The sequence below is a fragment of the Gobius niger genome, assembly GCF_951799975.1.
Source record: "Gobius niger genome assembly, chromosome: 4".
Classification (NCBI taxonomy): domain Eukaryota; kingdom Metazoa; phylum Chordata; class Actinopteri; order Gobiiformes; family Gobiidae; genus Gobius; species Gobius niger.
This window is the reverse complement of record NC_136855.1, coordinates 35,472,563-35,497,046: the sequence shown is the minus strand read 5'-3', so window position 1 is coordinate 35,497,046 and position 24,484 is coordinate 35,472,563. Positions and strand designations below refer to the sequence as shown.

The 24,484-nt window shown below is 41.4% G+C and overlaps 1 protein-coding gene across 1 annotated transcript in view; it reads left to right on the top strand.

The window, feature by feature from the left end:
• The window catches only part of LOC306961803 (leucine-rich repeat-containing protein 4C-like), a 102,616-nt gene that overhangs the window by 21,147 nt on the left and 56,985 nt on the right, over window positions 1-24,484 (top strand). Inside the window, exon 2 of the mRNA XM_079554711.1 lies at window positions 17,106-17,193. The gene's annotated coding sequence lies outside the window, so the exon portion shown is untranslated. The remainder of the gene's footprint in view (window positions 1-17,105; window positions 17,194-24,484) is intronic.

The following is a 24,484-nucleotide window of genomic DNA, read 5'->3' as shown; positions in this document are numbered from 1 at the left end:
CACTCTGTGAACAGCCAGCCTCCTTAGCTATGAACGTTTGGAGCGTATCAATGATGATCAAGTCTGCAGTCTTCCCAATATTGATCCTAACTGAGACAATTGAACCAAAGTGAAGCAAGTGAAGCATTTAATGACACCTGGGAAAACCTGTGCCGGTGCTTTGAGTTTAGTAGAGTCGTGTGTGACACTCAGTTTAAAACATTCATGCCCTGTAAAGTTTGGGCTGATTTCTTCACAGTATTCAAATTTTTAGAAATTCCGTCTTCATGGGTGGGTTTTGTGAGCTGGAAGCCCAAATTATGTACAAATAAACAACTAAATACTTGAACTTGAACCCTGAATCTATAATCTATGGAAGTTTAACGTTTTGAATGGAATTATGGGTAACACTTTACATTACGGGCCGGTAAGTCCTTGGTAATTCGAGATACTTATGGTGGTACTTACAGTGGTAAATACTAGTAATAATAGTGGTACTCCGAGGTACTTACCGTGGTACTTAAAGGATATTATAGTGAGAATTACAAGGTATGCACTTCTACAAACAGTGGTAACTCTTAGTAATGAAGGTTGTACTTCTTGTTTTCCCTAATGCTGTTTTATGTTGTTTTATAGTCACACAATCCTATAAATTACTTCTGTTTGTAGAAGTACCTCATTTACTAATTATGAATTGCTGCTGTAGCATCCTTGAATTACCAGTAAGTACCATAGATACATTATTGTAACTACTAGAATCTATCACTTAAAATACCACAGTAAATAGAAGTACTTCATTACTAAGAGTTACCACTGTATCTCTTAGTAATGAGAGATACAGTGGTAACTCTGTGACTCCCTAACCCTAACCCCAAGTACTAGTAATTACCACTTTTAGTACCACAATAAGTACCAAGAAGTACCACTGTAATTACCACGGTAAGTACCACGGACTTACCGGCCCGTAATGTCAAGTGTTATCGAATTATGGAAATAAAAACACTTTTCCATGATATTCTAAGTTTTTGGAAAGGGTCTGTAGTAGAAGACAGAGCATTTTCTCCCCTCCCGTGAGCCACTTTTATAAAATAAAAACCACAGCTCCTCATGTTTGGATGACACTTGAACTCTTAATGCTTTTCTATATTCATCGAAATGTTTGCCAATTGGGTTCAGCTTGTTCATGATCAATCATTCTGTGCACAAAGAGTAAATGCATCAATAAGTGAGTTGTTTTGACAAGGCTGTAATCAAATTTGACTTCTCAAAATGGAGAAACTATAAGCAGCGACTTGGAAAAAGGCTGGAGACCTAATGCCGAGCTGAAGGCATTGATGAGTGGGGCAGAGCAATAGTTTGAATAATTTCGAACCGCCGCACTCCTAAATGTTTGATACGTGTTATTTATCAGAAGGAGCTAAATCGCTGACTGATGATGGACGCGGCGTCAGATGTGAAAAATACGCTGTCACTCAAACGGCCCCAAAAATACGAATTCAGAATGTTTTCGGCGCCGTGATTGATAGATGTTTGGCTCGGCTCATGTTTTCCCGAGGCGTTTTTTTTAGTCTTTTCCTGGTGGGTGTATAGTCTAAACCAGCGATTCTCAGAAATGGGAGAAAAGGCACAACTTTACAGTAGGGTTTGAACAGGACTTTGGCATCTGCTTCCAACTATTAAAGCTTTACCAACCAGTGAAGCATGGTGGTGCCACAGCAAATGTGTATTTCTATGTGGTTACAGTAACGAAAGGTTGACCCACTGGTCTAAATGATATGTGTTTGGCAGAGGTGGGTAGAATAGACAAAGTAACCAAAGATATTTATTCAGCAAAGAATAATCTTACTAGCCTATAGATACAGACGGCATTTCTGGAATCGCCCCATATATGGTCATGTTTGAAAACAGTTAAGGGGGAAAACAATTTGGAGAAAAATCTAAACTTTCTCTAATTATTCAAAAAACTACTTTAACAAATGCTGAATTATGAATATAGTTTTCTACTAAATAAAGATACAAACACATGGAGAGGAGCAAAGTGGTTCAACAGCCCATAAATACATAAATAACGGAGAATGCTAACATGACGCTACATGTTAGCATCGTGCTAATGCTAACGCTAGCTAGCACTTGCTATGACTGCCGTTTTTTCACTTCTACTGAACAATCTGCTGTGAATAAACATCCATATGGACCCGGTTTATACTTGACTTTATTTGTATGTGATAAATACAAATATTCCACCAGAAAATGGTTAAAAAGAGTGAAAAATTCTGTTTCCCAAAAGATTCTATTTCCCCCCTTGGCGAGGCCACGCCCCCTTCTATGACGAGATGCCGTCTGTATCTATATAATAACTAAATTGCTAATGACTTAAAGTGCATATGACACATTAGACCCAATCTTTGCTAAAACATAGTTAACCCAATTATATTTAAGATTTTGCTAAATATTTTACCCAGTTTTCCTTTAGTTTGACCATTTTTGTGACTCTTATAAATGTGTTTTACTTCCTTGTTGGACGACAGGAAGTGACGTAGATAAAGGTAAACAATCTGCGTCGGTGGTGCAGTTGGTGGAGCGGGTCGTCTCATGGGTCGCCTCGTGATCGGAAGGTCGTGGGTTCGAACCCCAGGTCACGGAAATGCACACTGTTGTTGTGTCCTTGAGCAAGACACTTCACCCTACTTGCCTCCAGTGTCTGCGTGTATCAATGTATGAATGAGAGAGTGAATGGGTGACCGGTTCCTTATCGTAAAGCGATTTGGGCCTGGTAAAGGTTGAAAAGCGCTATGTGCGGCACGGTAGCATCAGGCTAATGCTAACGGCTAGCTAGCGCTTGCTACAACTGCCGTTTTTTCACTTCTACTGAACAATCTGTTGCGACAAAATATCCATATGGGCCCGATTTACACTTGACTTTATTTATGTGTGATAAATAAGTTGATATTCCACCAGAAAATGGCTAAAAAGAGTGAAAAATTGTGTTTCTCTAAAGATTCTATTTTCCCCCTCGGCGAAGCCACGCCCCCTTCTATGACGAGATGCCGTCTGTATCTATGTCAATGGAAAATGAGTTATTGAACCTCTATCTATAGCCATGTCCACAAGTATCCTGATATCTCCACAAACGCAGACTTTTCTACACCCGTATAAAAAACTATCTCCGTCCACACGACAGATTTTTTTGCAGAACTGATGACGCAACGTTCCATCTCCATGGGCTCATTTATTGGTCAAACTAATAACGTTGCCACGGATACTTTTATCTGGATGTGTGTGAAGGCCCAAACGCAGACAAATATCTGAGTTTATTAAAATATCTAAGTACGTGGACAGGGCCTATGTCACTTCCTGTCAGCAGCTTAAAAAAAAAAAGTTTTCTGCCTAACATTTCTTCATTGAAATAGCTGCTTCACTGAAATAAAATGATCCTTATTACAACAGATGTTATCCATCCAAATAAGTCATATTTTCAACAGCATTAAAACCTGTCATATGCACTTTAAGTAGGAGCAGATAAAATAAAAGCTTTGCTGAATGATGTGTAAATAGGCAAAGAGCCTGGGGCACACTGACTAAATAAAAGTCCTTTATTCATTACAGATAAGCACCGATGAATCAAGAACTTTATTGTCATTATACAATTATGCAATGAAACTGTGTGGATCAGATGATGGGTTACTCCTGAGTCGCTGTGGGCCAACCTGACCTGCATGTTTTTGGAGGAAGGGGAAACTGTAGGAAAGTTACACAAACACGGGGAGAACATGCAGGTCTCACAGCTTGACATCCTTCATGATGACGGTCTTTGAGCGGCATTTGAGACCCATAAATCTGCAGATTTCTTCTTTTGAAACACTGAAGAGGCACTAAGAATCCCCCACCACGCATTTAGTAAAAACATTTTTTTAAAATAAATACTACTCGAGTAAAGATAAGTGTTTGGAATTTGAAATTGTCTTAATTTATATGGCACTTTTCAGCCTACATTATGCACTCAAAGCGCTTAAGTCGAGGAGCCACTCACCCATTCACTCTCTCATTCAGGCACCACACACTGGTATGGAGGTGAGGTGAAGTGTGCACGTGCAGGAGCTGAGGTTCGAACTGCCAACCTGTGAGTCCCAGTGGCTCACATTTATTTATCTTTAAAAAAATCTGATATTTCTTAATGACACACTGTTCAAAATGACAAAACAAACACTTAAAAGGAATCCAAAAACATTGTACAACATTTCACTTACATTTACTCTTACATTTACTCATGCAAAGTAAGCTTTTGTCATTTGTAAATTCACTCAGACTATTCATGTTTCAAAATAACATTACTTCAATACAAGTAAATAGAAGTGTGTCATGAAACTACAGTATTCTTATAAAATACAATTTCTTCAATGAGTTACTGAAGTAAATGTACCTGTATATGTATATGTATATGTAGCCTACCTGATTACCACCCGCCTCTGTGTAAAAGAGTTAAATGAATGAAATGTGTCACTTTACAGTATATATGGCACATTAAATAATGGCTCCATTACAGTTTATATACAGCCAATTCATGGTTCCCAAGTGTCAAATCATTAAAATCATGGAGTGATAAGTTGGTATGCTGCTGTCGTTTGCTTTTTACTTTATTCTACTTTGCTATTATTTTTTTAAACTGTAGGTTGAATGCACTTTGTTTTTAGCAGGTGTTACTAGGCTAAAGATTTCATTTTATCTAGGATTGGTAAAAAAAAAAAAAGTGCAGGAAACTACACAATAGCAACGTGTCTGCACAGTATGGGAAAACAACTGAAACATTGTACTATGGGTAAAAGAAAAGAGTATTTCTTCCACCCCACGCTCTTGTGAAAACGCCTTCAAACACCACAACAACCACAACAAAAAAAACAGTTTTCCCCGATAACTTGAACACTGCATTGGTGAAACCCTGACACTGTCCTTAGTCCCATGGCATTATCACTCCTAGACTTGACTGTTATGGATAACACGGATGTTAATTTGTTGCATAGCTAATAGCCTGGTTGCATCTATTACCCACTATTTCCCTATTTATCTCACGCTCCTCCCCGCTTTATCTGCTGCCAGTTCATTTAGCGCGTCTTTGATGAGCAGATCCCGGAGCCCGCGGAGATGTTAGCTCTCGGAGAGGGGGGTTTTCGCGCCGCAGAATCCTCATGTCGGCATGAAAGCCCCGGTCCGTTTGGGTAATGGGGCTGGTGCGCTGGCTCGTCGCGGAAGCCGGGGCGCTCCTGATTGGGTTAATTGGTGGAGATGAAAAGATGTCCCTGGCTCGCACTCAGACAGAGCCCAAAGTGAGCGAGATCTTACAAGACTCTTTATGACAGCACAAAGCGAGGCGCGGGAGCTCCTCTCTGGTGTCTTCAGAGCCAGAGTATACAGTAATTGGTGCCACTTAGCGCTTGTTAGAATGTGTTTTGTCACATAAATGTAAAGGACGTCGCAGTAACACGATCAAAAGTGAGGGATATACTCTGTATACACGTTCGGAAATAGAAGCAGGTATCCAGAGCATAATATTGATGTTTACATGTGCTCACGCGTCGTGGTTACAATCACATTAAGGTAAAGGTTAAACACAAAATTCTCTGGCCTATTATTTAAGTGTTTTGCTTTTGACTATTTTCATGTAAGTGTAGTTTCCTGATTTATGGCAACTAATGAACTCTATAGGCCGGTATAGAGATGGAACGAGCCTTGCTGAAGGAAATGGAAATCTGTTTTGTTTCCCTCGATGTTTTCTGGCAGACTATGAGCAAATTTTGCGCACACAAATAAAGTCAAGTCAGCCTCGGAACCATATGAATTTTTTGTATCATTCTTGCATGAGAAAATTAAGCAGATTGTCTAGTACAGGGGCGTCGAACTCATTTGGGTCGTGGGCCGAAATCCAGCTTCCTCGGCAGATCGCGGGCCAAATATAATGTTAACATGAAAATACTAAAAGGACAACATGTTCCAATATATGTTTAATAATGAGCTGAGATTTTTTAATAAAAGCCCAACAGTAATAAATAATAATAGTGTCTTATGCTTGTATTATGCTTTAAAGCCTGTGTCACAAGTGTCTCAGAGTACACTGTAGTCATTATTCATTCACTCCACACTCTGTGGTGGTAAGTTGCTATTGTAGACACAGCTGCCCCGGGGCAGACGAACCATTTACCACGGGACTATAATGTGTTGTTTATATCCATCCATCCATTCATCCATTTTCTTCCACTTTATCCGGGGCCGGGTCGCGGGGGCAGCAGTCTCAGCAGAGATGCCCAGACTTCCCGATCCACTCACACCTCCTCCAGCTGTTCTGGGGGGACCCCGAGGCGACACCAGGCCAGCTCGGAGACATAGTCCCGCCAGCGTGTCCTGGGTCTTCCATGAGGCCTTGTCTCAATACGGGAAATACGGAGAAACAGATGCCCTTGCCAACTCAGCTGGCTCCTTTCAATGTGAAGGAGCAGCGACTCTACTCCGAGCTCCTCCCGGGTGACTGAGCTCCTCACGCGATCTCGAAGGGTGCGCCCAGCCACCCTGCGAAGGATTGGTTGTTCATATCCTGATCTCTTATTATGTCAGTACCTTCTGCTGGACACGTGTGGAATTCTTTCTTTTTTTTAGATTTAAGTTGCCCCCTAGTGGCTGAAATGAGCATACTGGTTATTTCCTTTAAAAATTTCATATCTCCGCACAGGAATGGGCTAGAGACTTACTTTTTATTTGACATACTCAGGAATATCTGCTCTTTAAGTCAGGGGCCGGGTTACATCACCACGCGGGCCGGATTTGGCTCGCGGGCCGCCAGCTTGACATGTGGTCATGGTCTTGTAGAATTGAAACTCCGGCACTCGCAGTTAGCCGTTAACATTAGCATTCTTTGTTATTTATGTATTTATGGGCTGTTGAGCCACTTTGTTTCTTTGTTTGGTTGAAAAACTCATAGATAATTCAGTATTTAGTTGTGGAGCAGTCGGTGAAAGTTTCGAAGGTGACCATTTGTTGTTGTCCAGACTTGGTGCGTCCCTACTGTATGTTCCCCGGGTCCTGTTTTTTTTTTTTTTAAGTTGAGTTGGTACATCAACCAATCACAAGTCTCACAACCCTGCCCCAGCCACTAACCTTAAGGATAGTGAATTGGTGCCTAATCTTAATCAATAGAAGTGGGGGAACATAGGGCTGACCACGTCCAGACTAGCGCCTACTGTCCAGTGACTAGAATATCACTGTTTTGCATCACTGTCTAATTCGGCCACAGTTTCTATTGGCTGTCTAAACTACTGCTTTTGTATTTCTTTCACTCTTCATTGTGTTTGGAGCTGTTACAGTACGCCAGTCTTTCATGATAACATTGTCATTCTGTTTAAGAAACAAGCAAAAAGCTGTGTCTGAGCAACACGGCTAAGGTGTTTAGTCTTCAGCCGTCATCTATACAGGGCGCATGTAAACATTAGTCACAATATTGTCATAACCATGATGCTTTTACTTCAGGTAACTTTTCACAGAGAAAAATCATAAAGTTCTGCATCTTGAATTGCCATGTGTTCTTGTGTGGCTTTTTAAAAGAGTCCACAGAAAGATGTGGCCACACGGAGAGAGAGGGGAGGACTACAGCCTGAGAAGACAGGTCTTTTTAAGCCTTTGGAGCCTTAAAGAGACTCTGGCCCCTGAAGAGCACTGTGGAGTAGTGCAGAAAAAGCAAAAGGACTAACATTTTCAATTTGATGCAAAATATAACCGGAAGCAACTGAGGTGTTGATAAAACGGGGGCGGTGTGGGCTGTTGTGGGCGTTACATGTCAAAATCCTGGCAGCAGAATTTTGTAGAATATAAAGTCTGTTGAAAGTTGAAATCGAGAATTGCAATAATCAATATGAAATGAGAATCAGTTCTTGATCGGATTTGATAAAACTTTCTTGTTTTCTCCTCCTCACACTTCAGAAAGCCTTCAACAACCATGAAGTTGTCTAAATTACTTCTCCTATAAGTCCTTAATATCCTATAAGTCCTTAATATGTTTTTTCCCTCATGTTTATGGTGGAAATACGACAAAGCTGCATTGCACTGTCATTATTTGACCATTCACCCTGCACCCCTCACCTTAAGCTCTGATGGATGTTGTAATCCCAGGTATTGAGTACAACCGTGTTCATAAATGTCATGTGTGAGTCATATACCGCCTGAACGCAGCATCACCGGCTCTTAACCTGGGAGCACAATAATTCAGCTGCTCTAGGGGGTTTCTACACCGACAGTGATAACAGCACCGGTGTCACTGCTTTACCGTTTGATTATTGTGAAGAAACGTTCAATTGATTTCCACCGTTGATAACACTATAGATTCAGACGGCAAATGGTCACGAGCGAAGCAGCCAGTGGAAAAAAGAACAACCATTTCACCTACAACAAATGCTGAATTATGGAGATCAAATAAAGATACAGAGACTATATGGAGAGGAGCAAAGTCTTGTCGCCATAATGTTATTATTGTGTTATTAATACATTAATAACAGAGAATGCCAACCATAATCCGAACATTGGCTTAATGCTGCATGCTAACGGCTAGCTTCTGCTGGAGATTTTCTAGTTCAAGATTGAGACAAAACATCCACAAGGATCTGATTTTGATTCATTTTTTTGTGGGTGATAAATTTCTCTGTATAGTCCACCAGAAAAATGGTGATTCTCATAACAATCTTCCTTCTCTCACGGCTGGTATCGTGAGCGTTGCTGGTGGCGTTGCTCTCTGTCTGACCTATGAAGCATTTATAACACGTTTGTAAAGCATTTCCACATAGGCTATAACATCATATGTGCAATAATCTCTGTATCAGCTGCACTTTATTAACTCTGAGTGATCTTCTTGAACGCCGACTGTAACAAGTGAATTTCTCCTTTGTGAGATCAATAAAGGATTATCTTATCTCTTATCTTATCTTATATACCAAACATTTACAAAGCTCATAATTTCCAAGCACTTTAATTGCTGGGTTGCAGGTTCTAGAATATGATGATGTCACCAGACCCAGCGGAGGCAGGAGTCAGTTTTTCCTATTAGCAGCATTACACTTTCACAAGTCGTAGCTAAAAAGAAAATATATTAATTAAAAAAAAATATCATTAATATCTGGGTCCATGATCTCTCTGTACAAGACCAAAAATGTCCTCCATATAATAGTACAGGCCTTTGGAAGGCTGTGATGTCACCTGCAACCCAGCAATAAATACAGACGGCATCTCTGGAATCGCCCATATATGGCCATGTTTGAAAACAGTTAAGGGGGAAAACAATTTGCAGAAAAATCTAAACTTTCTCTAATTATTCCAAAAAACTTTAACAAATGCTGAATTATTGATAAAGTTTTCTACTAAATATAGATACAAAGACATGGAGAGGAGCAAAGTGGTTCAACAGCCCATAAATACATGAATAACGGAGAATGCTAACATGATGCTAATGCTAGCGCTAGCTACGACTGCCGTTTTTTCGCTTCTACTGAACAATCTGCTGTGAACATCCACATGGACCCGATTTAGACTTTACTTTATTTGTATGTGATAAATAAGTTCATATTCCACCAGAAAATGGCTAAAAAGAGTGAAAAATTGATTCTGCTTCCCCCCTCGGCGAGGCCAAGTGTAGTGTGTGTTGCCATAGTAACAATGCGCCCCATTCCTGTGTCTGGTTATGGTCGGGAAAAGGGTTTGGATCTTCATGGTCTTTTTAGCAGTTTTATCATCAGTTTTATCGTCTTTTTAGCAGTTTTATCGTAGCAGTTTCAGGCTGTACAGGGTTTAGCTGAAGAGAAAACCGGGTTTAGCTGAAGAGAAAACCGCATTCTAGTGATGTTTATTTATCAGAAAAGTGCAAGGAAAAGTAAAATGCGGCCTCGTTGATGCCTGGCCTCTGTTGTTTATGACTCTCTGGAGGCGGTGCACTGATGTTGTATTTTGTTGATGAGACACAGGGATCCTAGAAACAGCGAGGAGAGGCTCACCCTGCGACTAGCGTTCCAAAATATCAGACACTGCCTGATGTCGGATCTTTGCCCCAGTCTCACTGTACAACCTACGATTTTGAGCACGGACCGGAAACGTTCATCTTGATGTGTGATCGTTCGTCGCGCAGTGGTGCACCCGGCTTTAGTCATCATGTAAAGTCTCAAGTTGTAAATTTACAACTCAAGTCTGGCTCGAGTCCGAGTCACGGCTATAAGTTCACACCTCAGTTCAATGAGAACGTTGTAGTCAGACTCGGCTGCTCCAACCACATTTTCCTGTCACAATCATAGCTGTGGTTGGTTGCAACAAGGTTAAAAATCTCTAAACCGCATGTGAAATATTCTAAATTGCTTGATATTGTACTGATACAAATATTACTAAAGCGAATCCTGAAATCCTTTCTCAGATACAGGCTGTTTCTGCTCCATATTTGGCTCCTGTGTGCTGACTGGTGATTACACACAGCCTGCATGCTCCCATTTCATATTCATAAGCCAAATGGTGCGTGCTGTAATATTCATGAGAAAATTAGATGTTGAGAACAGCAGTGTCTGAGGAAGTCTCCCAGCCCCACGAGCCCGGCCTCACTCACTTCTCTCACTGCTGAGTCAGAGGTGGCAATGCACACATGGGGAATATGTGCAGACATGGGCAAAGCATATGTATTTTCAAATTAGATTTGATCAATTGGAAGCTCAGAAACAGGGCCGATGCATAAAAGTGGCAGCAACAAGCCACTTTGCTTTTTGAAAGGTGTGAAACGAGCTTACTCACCCTGTGAAGAACCGGGATGTTGGAAAAAAGCCAGGTAAGTTACAGTTCTGTGACGGCGGCCATTTTTTTCCTAACCTATTTTGTTAATTTTTTAAACCTGTAAGGCAATAAACTACACTGCTTTACAAATTGTTATGCAAATTGTATTTCAGTGTATATTTCAATACATTTTAATGAAACTCATGGATGGTATTGTGTTTCAGGGCTCTTTGAATCACTGACATCAATCTCAGACGCCTGAGATGATTCGTTTTCTGGTTAAGCCCAGTTAAGGGAAAAACTACTGAAAAAGGACATTCCACATTATTAAGCAGACCATCATTTTCAAACAATATGGGAAAGAAAAAGGATCTCTTTGCCTATGAAAAGAGTGAAATAGTTGAATGCCTTGGACAAGGTATGAAAATCTTCAATATTTCACAGATTAAGCGTAATCATCGTACTGATAAGAAATTTGTGGCTGATTCAGAGCACACACGGGTTTGTGCAAATAAAGGCACAATATGGACGGTTTCTGTCAGACAAATACATCAGATTAAGAGAACAGCTGCTACAAAGCAGCAAACAGGTATTTGAAGCTGCTGGTGCCTCTGGAGTCTCTTGAATATCCCTCCAGAGGCTGCAGTTGTGCATAAACCTATCCGGCCTCCCCTAAACTGTTCATTGAAAGCTCATGAACTGAAACGGCTGCAGTGGCTCAGAAATACATGAAGACTCATTTTCAAACAGTCTTGTTCACTGATGAGGCCGTGTAACCCTGGATGGTCAGATGGAGTGAGTAATGGATGGTTGGTAATTGGCCACCATGTCCCAACAAGGCTGCGACGTCAGAAAGAAGGGGGCGGAGTCATGTTTTGGCCTGGAATCATAGGGAGAGAGCTGGTCGGCCCCTTTAAGTTAGATACACGAGTGCCATATACGTTAAATATGTTCCCTCCATCTTATAACATAAAACATCGGAACGTCAAAAGTGATTTCTTGGCCCTTCTTCAGATTTTTTTCTACTTAAAATCTTTTTATGGCATGGACATAAAATCTACTCGAGATCTCTTCAAATGCAATCGTGTGACAGAAAATGAAGAAGAGTAAACGGCGGAGCTTTAATAGTGAGTCCAGCGGCCAATCCACACAAGGTCCCTGTCCCTCCCTTCTGCAGAGGCCATCGTGTGCACAGAAATAAAAGGAGAAGTGGACAGTTAGCAAGCCAGCTGTTAGCATTAACCATCAAACAATACAAATTATGAAATATCCAGAGGTTTTCAGCTGTCGTCGACCCATCGCCCACATTTAGGAGAGTTCAAAGCCGAACTAGAAATCATCAATTAATGTACAGACAATTTTACATTTTACCAAGGGTTTGAGAGTAATGTGATTTGTTTGTCTCTTTCTTTCTTCTTCTTATGCAAAAAAAATATACAGTCTAACAATCATTAACTTACATTTGAGCCTGCGCATGGGATATAGTTATAATGCATTGTGAATAATGGGGACAGTCTGCTCAGAGTTATGCTAATGCCCCCTGATTGTATTCAACAATCACATTAGGAGCCACATGCACACTTAGGATTACGGCTGTCAATCTCGCTAATGCGCCGGATCTCCGCACATTGGCCCGCTTTGGTTTGGAGAGGTGACGCCTCAGCGCTGGGGCTGCAGGTCATGACAAACGACTTACAACAGAGCGAGTCCCATGGTACTGCACAGATGTGGTAATTGCTGTAATGTGAAAAATACAGTATAGCACTTCTTCTGCTGCAGGAGCGCTCCATTCTGTGGCTTTTCTGCATAAAACATTTGACATAGAAGTGTCCCCACATATTTCTAAAGCCCTGCGCTCAATTTGTTCTTTATACACGAAACTGAACACTGAGGGGCCCAAAAGCAGGTTGTGCCTGGTATCCTACCACAACTATGCAGATGACAGTCAGTATGTGTCACTGATGGCAGGTGAACATGGGCCTGTAGATACACTCTGTCAAAACCACTTTCTCCAACTATACTTCTACAGACAAAACTGAGATCATTGTTTTTGAAGTATAGACTCAAAGAAAGAAAGAAAGAAAGAAAGAAAGAAAGAAACAAACAAACAAACAAACAAACAAACAAACAAAGAAACAAAGAAACAAAGAAACAAAGAAAGAGTTATCAGTCACCTCGAGTCTCTCTCTCTAAAACCAAAAAAAATCAGGATAGAAATCTAGGAGTAATCATGGACTCAGACCTGAACTTAAACAGCCACATCAAAGCAATAACATCAGCAGCTTATTTACCATCTGAAAAACATTTCCAAGATCAGAGGAATAGTTTCAAAACCAGACTCAGAGAGACTTGCAACAGCCTGCTCACTGGCCTCTACTGCAGTGCATCCAGAACGCTGCAGCTCGAGTTCTGACAAGAACCAGTAAACGCGACCATATTAGTCCAGTGCTCCGGTTTCTGCACGGGCTTCCTGTCACTCAGAGAATACAATTTAAAACAGCTCAGCTTGTGTAGAAGTCTTTTAATGGTTCAGCACCAAAGTACATCTCTGACATGTTAGAGCTGTTTGAACCATTTTGGGCCCTGAGAACTTCAGGGAGGGGTCTCCTGGTGGTCAGGACTAAACACAGTGAGGCTGCGTTTCAGTTTCATGCAACAAAAATCTGGGGATGTGAATGACGAAGTGAGACAGGCCTCAACTCTGACAATAAATCCAAGCTGTAAACAGTTCTTTTTACCCGTACATATGACACGAAGTATTTTATCTGCACTCTTGCCTTTTACTGTAATTGATTAATTCATTTTTTATGTTGATGTTTAAGTTGATTTTATCTGTTTTCTTAATTTTATGAAACTGTGAAGCACTTTGAATTGCCTTGTGAATGAATTGTGCTTTACAAATAAACTTGCCTTTATTATGCCAATAATAATATAAAATGCTACTCCTAATAATAATAATAATAATAACTAGAAATGCAATGGCTGCGCCATTGCGATTGACTGCGGAAATGCGGGAAGCAAATGCAGAAATTGCATAAACTCTTCAAATTGCATAATCAAATTTGCATAAACTGGTAAAATGCATAAAATGTCATGTTGCATAAACTGTATAAACTGCATAAAGTGGTAAAATGCATGAATGGGTTAATTTGCATAAATTATGTAAATTGCATAAACTCTTTAAAATTCAAAAGCCCTAAATGGCATAAACTCTTAAGTTGCATAAACGCTTTAAAATGCATTAACTGGTTAAATCCCATAAAGTGGTTACTTTGCATAAATTGTTAATATTGCATAAACCTTTATATTCCATAAACTGGTCAAACTGTTGAAAGTGCTTGATTGGCAGAAGCTGCACAAATGGCTGAAAGGCCTGGAGTCTCCCCATTGGCTGGATTCCCCCCATACACACCAATGCAACAATTTCAAACTCTTGTATAAAAAAACTGGAAAACTGCAGAAGGCCAGGTTTTTCTCAAAACCCACAAGTTGCAGAAGCTGAACATGCACAAAGTGCAGAAATTGCAGAAAATGCAGAAAAAAGTGCAGAAAAGCATGGATTTGCGGCAGCCCCATTATAAGTCAATGGGAAAAATCTCCGACATTTTGGCCGATTGCGGAAAACCATAAGTTGCAGAAGTCCCAAAAGTAATAGCACCCTTCTCCTCAACATGCGGAACGTTTTGATGCATAACTTGCATAAATTGCACAAAGCATGAAGGTGCTGAAAGCTCTAGAAAATCGGGAAAAAGATGGAAGAGGAATAATAATAAAGAACATGAAAACCAATAATTGACTGCGGAAGAATTCCGCAGTCAATCAATAATAGCATATACTTGTATTGCTCGAACATGTAAAAAAGAAATAATAAAAAAAAACAGATACTCCAATGTCATGAAGCTGCATAAGTCTGCACAGCTCGCGGACACTGCAGCGCTAACCTCCAGGGACCACAGCAGGCGCTTAGTGCTGTCCAGGCGCTGAGCCATGGGCATGAGCTGGAGGAGCCTGTTATCTGACTGTCAGCGTGAAATCTTCCCACACCTGCCGGGACATTGAACACAACACAAGTCAATGAGAGGATCGATGTGTGTGATTAAACAAATGGGGCCCGGTTTCTGAGAGCAGGCGGCGAAGAGGACAAGGAAGACACAGATTATAGGAGAGACACACTCTTTGTTTTAGCGTTGAGGACGTTTGGCCACACACCTCAGTAGGCCTCGTCAGCAACTAATGATGTTTTAGTAACAGGCTGTGTAGTGATCCAGTAAAGAGGCGTTTACGTTGTTATTGGCCAAGCAGCTTCATTCTAAATTTAGCTTAATGGTCTTGTGGCTTTGAGTCATTTCCACAGGCAACCAAACCTTTCACCTTGACAAGAGGTCGAACTTTGTGCAAGTTTTTGTTTCATGTGGATAGGCCCATTATTTAAAAAGAGATAAATCATAAACCAGGTGAAAACATCCGCATCTTGACATTGTCGAAAATTCTACCATTGAATTCTGGCCCGACCTCCAACTCAACGCTAAACTATTTGTTTTTAAAAAGATACAAAATCTACGCTTGAGCCTACAGCAAAAAAGGTCACAATAAATCTTTTAATATTTTTTTCTGGGTACTCTACTTTCCTCCACCACTAAAAACATGTACAATAAGATAAGATAAGATGATACTTTATTGATCTCACAGATGGAGAAATTGCATTCGATGAGAGAGCATCCAGCAGCAGCACCCATTCAGTGCGCACCACTCTTTTTCCACTCTTTTTTTCTATGGTGAAAGATCGTTGTGTCGCGGCCGCCGGAGGAGCACTGGTTATAGGTCAGGATGAATGACAGTGTTTGAGAGTGTGTGTGGACAATTTGGTGAGGCGTGTTTTCATGCATGAGTCCCTTGTGTGTTATTTAACATGCACTGTCCCGATTAAATAAACAATAAACTAAACTTTAAAAAAAAAGGTTAATAAAAGAACTCCTAAGCTCTATCGGTGGGTTGCAGGTTCTAGAATGTGATGATGTCACCGGACCCAGTGTGGGCAGGAGCCAGTTGTACCTCTATATAGGCCTTTAGAATGCTGTGATGTCACCTGCAACCCAGCAATACAGGGACAAGAATCCGTTGCGTTCATGTTCTATAATGTGATGATAATCATAATCTCAGATATGATATATTAGTGATATGACATTATGATCCTGAACTCTACATTCTTAGAATGTTGTGATGTCACGTGAATGTCCATGTAATAGAATTTTATGATGTCATAATCTCTACATTTCCCCTTGAACTGCCAGCGTATTGGGGTTGTTTAAAGGGACTTCACGAAGTTTAAAAATGTTAAAACTAAATATTTTCTACATGTTCCAGCCATGTCCTAATGTGTAGAATGAGCTCAGACCTGTTCACCACAACTGCCTCTAAAATCCTGCGCTGTCCCTAAAAAAGATCGGATCCGAAGTGCCGTCATGCACAAGCTTAATATAGAGACTGCAGTTACGTGTAAGACCTGAGGTGGCAGCAGTGAGCAGAAAATGACCAACTTGCATTTAGTCTCTAGTCTTTAAGCACCCGAATGATGCTTCGTGCCCATAGGGCCTGGCTGAGCTCAGGGGCCGGAGGGGTCGGCGCAGTGAGGACTGGGTGGTAATTGAAGGCCACAGGTCGTCACACACAGTTTCTTGCTGTCAGAACTTCTGGAGGGCATTGGGAGGAGACCCCGGGAAGACCTAAGACCCACTGAAGGGACTATGTCTCCGAGCTTGTCTGGGAACATCTCCCCCAGAACAGCTGGAGGAAGTGTGCATAGAGTGTGGATAGAGACTGCTCAGACTGCAGCATCTGCGACCCGGCTCACGATAAACAGGAACCTCTACAGTATAACTGTATGGGAGTTTTCAAAGACATCTCAAATCAGTAAACGCACAAATGTTGACCCTGAGTATTATGTGGCAGTAAATGGGTCCCCGAAGCTGCCATATTAACCTTGTACCTGAACGCCTTTTTACCAGCATCAAGCACTTATTAATGAATACTGCCACCGCTCTTGGAGGCTTTAGTGAGAAAATAGATCAACCTTGTTTCTTCTGTATGTGCTGACAGGAAAGATGGTTACCATAGCTACCACCATTTTCTTCTCAGATGCCCACCACCTTAATGTCAAACTGGGCTCTCAAGGAGGTTGCAAGGTCACATGAAAGCAACCTTTAATGTTCTTGTGAGCCAGTAAGAACAGCAATTTATTTCTTACGCTTGGAGAGAAGAAAATATTCTGATTCACACAACAGAGTGTGAATGAACTGAACACATGTGAAACTGGAAGTCATCCTGAGCGTCTGTGTTTTCTTCTTCGGCAGAGATCTTCTCCAGGACTTGAGCATGGAGCTGTGAGCACCGCGGAGCACAGGAACAAGACTGAAGAGCCACACCATGAGCAAGAGAAAGGTAACGCTCTCACACGCTGTCCCACACGCTGTCCCACACGAGTCACTGGTTACTTAGCACAAATCAACAAGTGTGAGGAATGAGTGCAGATTTGTCAGGGAACACATATCCAGGGGTGAGACTGATGGTTTTGCTGCCGTGGCTGACACCGGGCAGAGGAGGGTTGCAGCCGGATGAAGCAGGGGACAGTCAGAGGCAAAATCTGGCTATAACATGCTCTATAACAGTGATGAATTGGCTGAAAGGACATGGCAGTTGCACAGGGAGTCGCACATAAACTCACGGGGTTCACGTCATATGCTCGCTATGGATAATATTTGACAAAGAATATGAGAGGAAAACCGTGCCCTGGAGGTAAGATCATGGAACAGTCCCCCACACAGAAGGAGGGACTGGGGACCCTCCATTTTTATTCATGTTGAAGTTGATCATTAGGCTTGTTCGAGATGATCCAGACGGATGCAGTTTTGACAGCTGCCTGCAGATACACGGTGCACACTGGTAAGATTTCTGTTCGACTTGCCGCCTGCCGCCTGGGTCAGGTGCTGCAGTTCTCCAAAAGCTACTGCAGTGGCTCCATGGCCCTGTGCATGATGAGAAGACACCCACCTGTTAGAGCAGGGGTAGGCAACATCAGGACCTCCAGCACACAACCTCTGGCCCCCAAGATGATTTTGAGAAATATTATTGTGCAAATAAGAGATCAAATACCTGTTAAAATAGTGTCAGTATTTTAATGTCCTTTCAGAACATCTCGCTTGGTCATATACTAATGATAAACAGTGATTCTCTGCTGGTGGGTCGGGACCCAAAAGTGGGTCATGGAACCATTTTCAGTGGGTCGCGAGTCTATAGGGAACTTTTATTCAATATTTTCCATCTGAAACTGCATGGAAACACTAACTGTGTCTGTTAAAAAGATGTTATTGGGTTGTTTTGATCATAATTTCAGTCTTAATCTACTGCTTGTTCAACAAAAACGTATATATATGACAAATGACAGTTTTATTTGGGTCCTCAGCTTGTCATCCAAGGGCAATGGTGGGTCCCAAAGCCACCTGAGAACCACTGATGTAAAACATTGGCATTTGCAGAAAATAGTTCTTTACTTTAGGCTACAATGTTGAGGTTCGGCCCTTGGGTGTTTTGGAAATTATGAAAATCGGCCCTCCATGACACAAACTTGCCTACCCCTGTGTTAGAGGCTCACGCTCAGGTGTTTGGATTCGAGTCTGCTGTGATCAGAAACGTGCTCCTCACTCGGATGTATCCCCATCCTCTGCACTAAGTGCCATAATACAAGATGACAGTATTATACTACTATAAGTTGTGTATTCCCCCCAAAATAGGTGAGTTTTTTTTATGATGATGAATGATGTCGCTGGAGTAAAGGAAACAGAGCATTTATTCAGGATGAAATTGAAAATAAAAAAACGAAATATCCCAATCAGACGCTGCATGACCTGAGGCTGCTCTCGCTGATCTATATATGTGGAGCGGTCCACTGGACTTCAGACTTTTTTCTCCGTCCTCGTTGCGCCCGTCTACTCTCGCCGATCATCCAGATGAGGCGCAGCCACATCTTGAACGAGCCTATTAATTGGTTGTGACTGGATTCACAAACTTACTATAATTTTTTCTGGCAGAAAGTCCTTTCTTCTGGCCAACATCAAGCAAATGTTTTTGAATAATGTCAGCGCTTTTACACACATTTATGAGAAAATAATCGGGCCTTAGTCCACTGAACATTGTGACTGTTTCTGTTTCATGTGGATTGTCTCAATAATGACTGAGATATTAGCAAAAGAAAAAAGAAATCTGCATTTTGACTGTTGCCATAGTTACTGTCATGGAATTCTTACCTGCCCATCACAGGCTCTTTAGAATGTGGTGACGTAATGTGAACGCAAACTATGGCAACTCTATAATCGCCCATATATGGTCATGTTTGAAAACAGCGAAGGGGGGAAAACAATTTGGAGAAAAATATAAACTTTCACTAATTATTCAAAAACAACAACAAATGCTGAATTATGAACTAAGTTTTCTACTAAATAAAGATACAAAGACATGGAGAGGAGCAAAGTGGTTCAACAGCCTATAAATACATAAATAACGGAGAATGCTAACTTGTTACCATCGTGCTAATGCTAGCAAGCGTTAGCTACGACTGCCGCTTTTTTCGATTCAACTGTGAATAAACATCCATATGGACCTGATTTAGACTTGACTTTATTTGTGATGCATTCGCCAGAAAATGCCTAAAAAAGTGAAAAATTGTGTTTCCTAAAAGATTCTGTTTTCCCCTCGGCGAGGCCACGCCCCTTTGATGACACAATGCCGTCTGTATATGAGATACATTACCTGACCAAAAAAAGTGTCCACTGTTCTAATCTGGGGTTGCTGCAGTTGGTCGGGTCTATGTTCAGAAACACTATGAGTGCAGAAAAAGTGAAAAAAAAGTTACAAAAAGCACTGGCCTATAGGCTGTAAACTCCAGTCGGTGTTAGAGGTTAAGTTGTGTGTGACCTCATTTTTTATTTATTTATTGGTTTATTTGGTCGGGACAGTGCAGCCAGATCGCGTAGAATTTTATGGAATAAATACAATTTAAATGCAAGCATTTATTTTATGACAGATATTTTGATCATTGAAAAATATCTCACAAACAAACATTCAAGGGTCTCACCCCTCCTAAGATATGACTGTAAACTTTACCGGGGGTGGGTACGTCTCCGGCTCGTCTCCATGGAGATGTGACTAGCAACATTTGAGATTTAAACAGGTTAGTTTCTCATCAAAATCCATTCTTTTATTACCCACTGCAGTATTAACATTTGCTGTGTTGAGCTGGTCATCAGGAGCATGCTTTGTTTTGCCGCCAACACTATAGTCCCAAATGTTACGCAGTGTACCTTTAATGAACATACATGGGTCTCATGCATGTAAACAAGCCAGGCCGGATTGTAGCCTTGGGCAAATTTCCATCCGTCATCCCCCATGCACACTCTCAAACTCAGTAGTACCTGGAGGAAATCTACACAGACACGGGGAGAACATGCAAACTCCACACAGAAAGGCCCCGTCCAGGAGGGAATCGAACCCGGGACCTTCTTGCCACTGCTGTGCCACCGTGCCACCCTTTTTGTGGAAACTTTTTTATATTTTGGTCAGGCAGTGTAGGTTAGGTCCTCATTCAAACCCATTTGAAATCTCACTGCAATGAGTATAGCTGGTCATTAGGTGCATGTTTTGTTTTGCTTCCGACAATATATCATCCATAATGTTTTGCTGTTTGCTTTGAAGCCAATAATGTTAACACAGCAGTGGAATAAATGTCTGCAGTCGTGTTATCTTTCCATTTCTAAAGCTGTATTTCAGTCGAGAAACATTTCTCTGACATACAGCCTTGACCGGGCTGGATGTTATTTCTCTGCACATGGTGTAGATCACAGACTGGCACGGTCCTTCATGAGGCGGGCGGATGATTGAGAAGACGAGCTGGTCCACTCTGCTGCATTAGGGAGATGTTAGTTTCCATAACAACAGTCCTCGCGCTGCATGGATCACAGACGTACCATATAAAACATGTACATCTCGTTCTCACATTGTGCCAACAGTGGATTGTAGTTTAATACGCGCTCACACGCAGAGCCTTTGGAGATGAAGACACAAACGTATTATGTGACAAATGAACGGAAGGAAATATGATTAATTCACTATTTATTCGCTTGGTTCACTATGCTCCTTTTGACTGTAACACTGGCATAGGAATCAATACAAGATTCACATGACTTTCAGGACATGTTAAGGCGAGACACACACACACAATATTGAGATTTTTAACACTGTATAAAATTTACCCTTTATTATCCTTATTTTATGACGCTTTCTCCGCGAGCACTGTGGTTCCCAACCTTTATTTGTTTATTTGTTTATTTATTTGTCCCCTCAGACCCTTCAGAGGTTTTCTGTGTACCCTGTATCTCAATGGCATCACTTAAAAGTACTATTTGTTTGTAAAAAATACAATGTGTACAATAGACCTCAAATTAACCATACATTTCATCACAAAAATATAGCTTTTCCTTTCAGAATTATGTTCAAATAGTATTCAATTTCACCTTCCTTTTCAGTCTGAAGTAGTTGCAAGTTAAGTCCTTGATAAGATAAGATATGATAAGCCTTTATTGATCTCACAATGGAGAAATTAACTTGATGCATCAGCTCCTACGAAACACTCAGGGTGTGCAGAATAGACAGGGAATGAGCAAACGAATATAAGAGCTTATTGGGCAAAAAAGTATAAGTAATAAAAAACTACAGACTTTAAAATGTGGAATATCAAAATGTTAACAGTCATAGTGCAGGTGGTTGATAAAGTGACGCTGAAACGGCACACGGCGCAGCAGTTAGCTTCACAGCTAGAAGGTCACGGGTTCGACAGGGCCTTTCTGTGTGGAGTTTGCCTTTCTGTGTGGAGTTTGCATGTTCTCCCCGTGTCTGCGTAGGTTTCCTCCGGTTTCCCCTACCACTAAAAACATGTGCAATAGGTGAATCCTCCAACCAGGTGATTCTGACCATCAGCCTGGCTCCACATCATGGAGACTGGGTCCCCGGGCGCGGCACTGCCGTCGACCACTGCTCCTTACGGGTCGCCACAGCGGCATCGAAGGATGGGTTAAATGCAGAGGACAAATTTCCCTACAGGGACAATAAAGTAAACAAACAAACAAACAAACAAACAAAACAGAGATTATCGCACGTAGTTTAGCACAGTTTTTTGAGTCGCCGTGAGCCTGGTTGGGAAAAGCTGTCCTAGCAAGCCATATTGACATGTTCCAGACTCTGGAGTCGCCCCTATATGGTCATGTTTGAAAACAGTTAAGGAGGAAAACAATTTGGAGAAAAATCTAAACTTTCTCTAATTATTCAAAAACTACTTTAACAAATGCTGAATTATGAATATAGTTTTCTACTAAATACAGATACAAAGACATGGAGAGGAGCAAAGTCGTTAATACATAAATACATAAATAACAGAGAATGCTAACATGATGCTCCTACTGAAAAATCTGCTGTGAAAAACATCCATATGGACCTGATTTGCACTTGACATTATTTAAGTTCTTATTTCACCAGAAAATGGCTAAAAAGAGTGAAAAATTGTGTCTCCAGAAAGATTCTGTTTTCCCTCTCGGTGAGGCCACGCCCCCTTATATGACGCAATGCCGTCTCTATTCTCAAAGGGGCTAGATGCAAGTTAGCCATTTTATACTCACTACTGCCACCTCAGGTCACATGTGTAACTTCTATACTAAGCTCGTGCATGACGGCAATTCGGACCCGAAGTAAAACTTTTGAGTGACAGTGCAGTATTTTAAAGGCAGTTGTGGTGAACAGGTCTGGGCTCATTCTACACCTTAGGGAAGGAAAATACTTTATTTTAACATTTTCAAACTCTGTATAGTCCCTTTAAGTAGGGAATATCATTCGTACCTGTGTTCTGAGTTTGGTGAATGCCAACTTGGAAGTGCGTGTGTGACAGTGGTGTTCGCTCTGCGTTGTGCTTTAAAAGAAATGACCTTGCGGACGCAGCGTTCAATTTGGAGGCGGCAAAAAGGGCACTCACACCATTTATTGGGGCAGTAAGACACATAAAACAAATAATTAGTCCCTTCTCCTGGCCCTCGCTGCTGTCATGTCCGATGTTCCATCTGCTCTGCCCGCCAAGTAAAATGCCTCCCCAGACCATGTGCGTCGCCGGCGAGGTCACAGCGACTCCTGGTGGCACAGCAAGAGCAGCGCGCAGCCAATTGGCAGGGATTTAACTAAAAAATGTCCTTTCAACTCTAACGTGCGTGTTAGTACTAAGTAGCATATGTTGCCGCCTCTTTCACCATATAAGGACAAATATTAAAGAAGGTTTACTTCGCACATCTCTTTAAACAGGTGTGTAAGAGAAGGCATAGAGGCCAAATGTAGAAAAGGAAAAATCTCTCACACACTGTATACTTGCAACACCAGTGATCTTTAATTAATGCAACGCTTCGGCCAGTGGCCTTCGTCAGGCAAAAAACCATATAAGGGCAAAAAGTGCTGTTCGCAACTGTCAGCCAGAGGAGCATACAAAGGGCAAAACGTGAATCCACAACTGATAACCAAGAAAACCCCAAAAGAAAAAAACCTCAGCCATCGCGTGCTCAAGGTCCCACCTAAATCTTTGGGCAAATTTTCTCTCATTACAAAATGTTTAAATAGTACATCCCAAAAATGTTTTGCTTCTCTTCTCGTGTGCCAGCTCCTACACTAAATAGGAACGGCGGCGGTGCAATGTCCTACCCACGTAGCTCAACGAGGAGAGCGGACAAATTGAGTTTAAAAAAAAAAAAAAAATGAAACCAGACACTTTAATACACCGTATGTGTGATTTTGGTAGCTCTGTGATGAACAGAAGTGAAATAAATGATGATCAAAAACATGTGAAAAGTCTGGACATTTCATTTATATTTTTGCGTGTCTTTTCTTTTTTTTGCTACGCGTGATGTTGCGTAGCAAACAGCTGTCTCTCTCGCTCTCTGGAGCACGTTTGACAAAGCAGGGCAGCTTCCCATGTACAGATCGAAACAGTTGAGATTTCAACATTTCTCTGAGTTTTTAAATGGTTACAATCGGTCCAAGGATGGCCGAGAAACATCCTGTTAAAGTCTTCAATCCGAGAACCAGGCTGTAAAAGCGATCGTGTTTCAAAACGTGTCAACAAAATGGACTTGAAGCTGAGATATTTGGGCATTTCCCTCTTCCCAAAACGTTAGTGTCCGTCCAGAGAGGAGAGTTGGAGAGAGGAGTTAATCAGAAAGGAGAGTGTTGCAGAAAACCCATTTCTAGAAAAAAAATCATTGATTTTGATCAAAACTAGCCTCTGATTAGCTTAGATTTCTCAGGAACCAAGGTACATAGAAACTGTTTTCACCTATGTAGAGCTTAGAGTCTCCCCTTTCAAACGAGCCATAGCATGTGTCCATAGCTATAATACGCTGTGGTGCTACAAATATAATGAAAAATGGTCTGGATTGTTAGCATTCAATGTGTTCAAGGTTGCAAGATCGAGGCCGACGCTCATCTTTATCAAAGAACGTTAATGCAATAGTGCTGTTTATAAGCGGCGGCATAAAAACGTTAAGCAGTAATACATTAGCACTTCAGATGCTCCTTGTGAGAGACCAACAGGCCCAGTTTGAATTGTGAGACCGTCCTTCTATGGACCCACCACCTGCAGGAGAAGCCATAA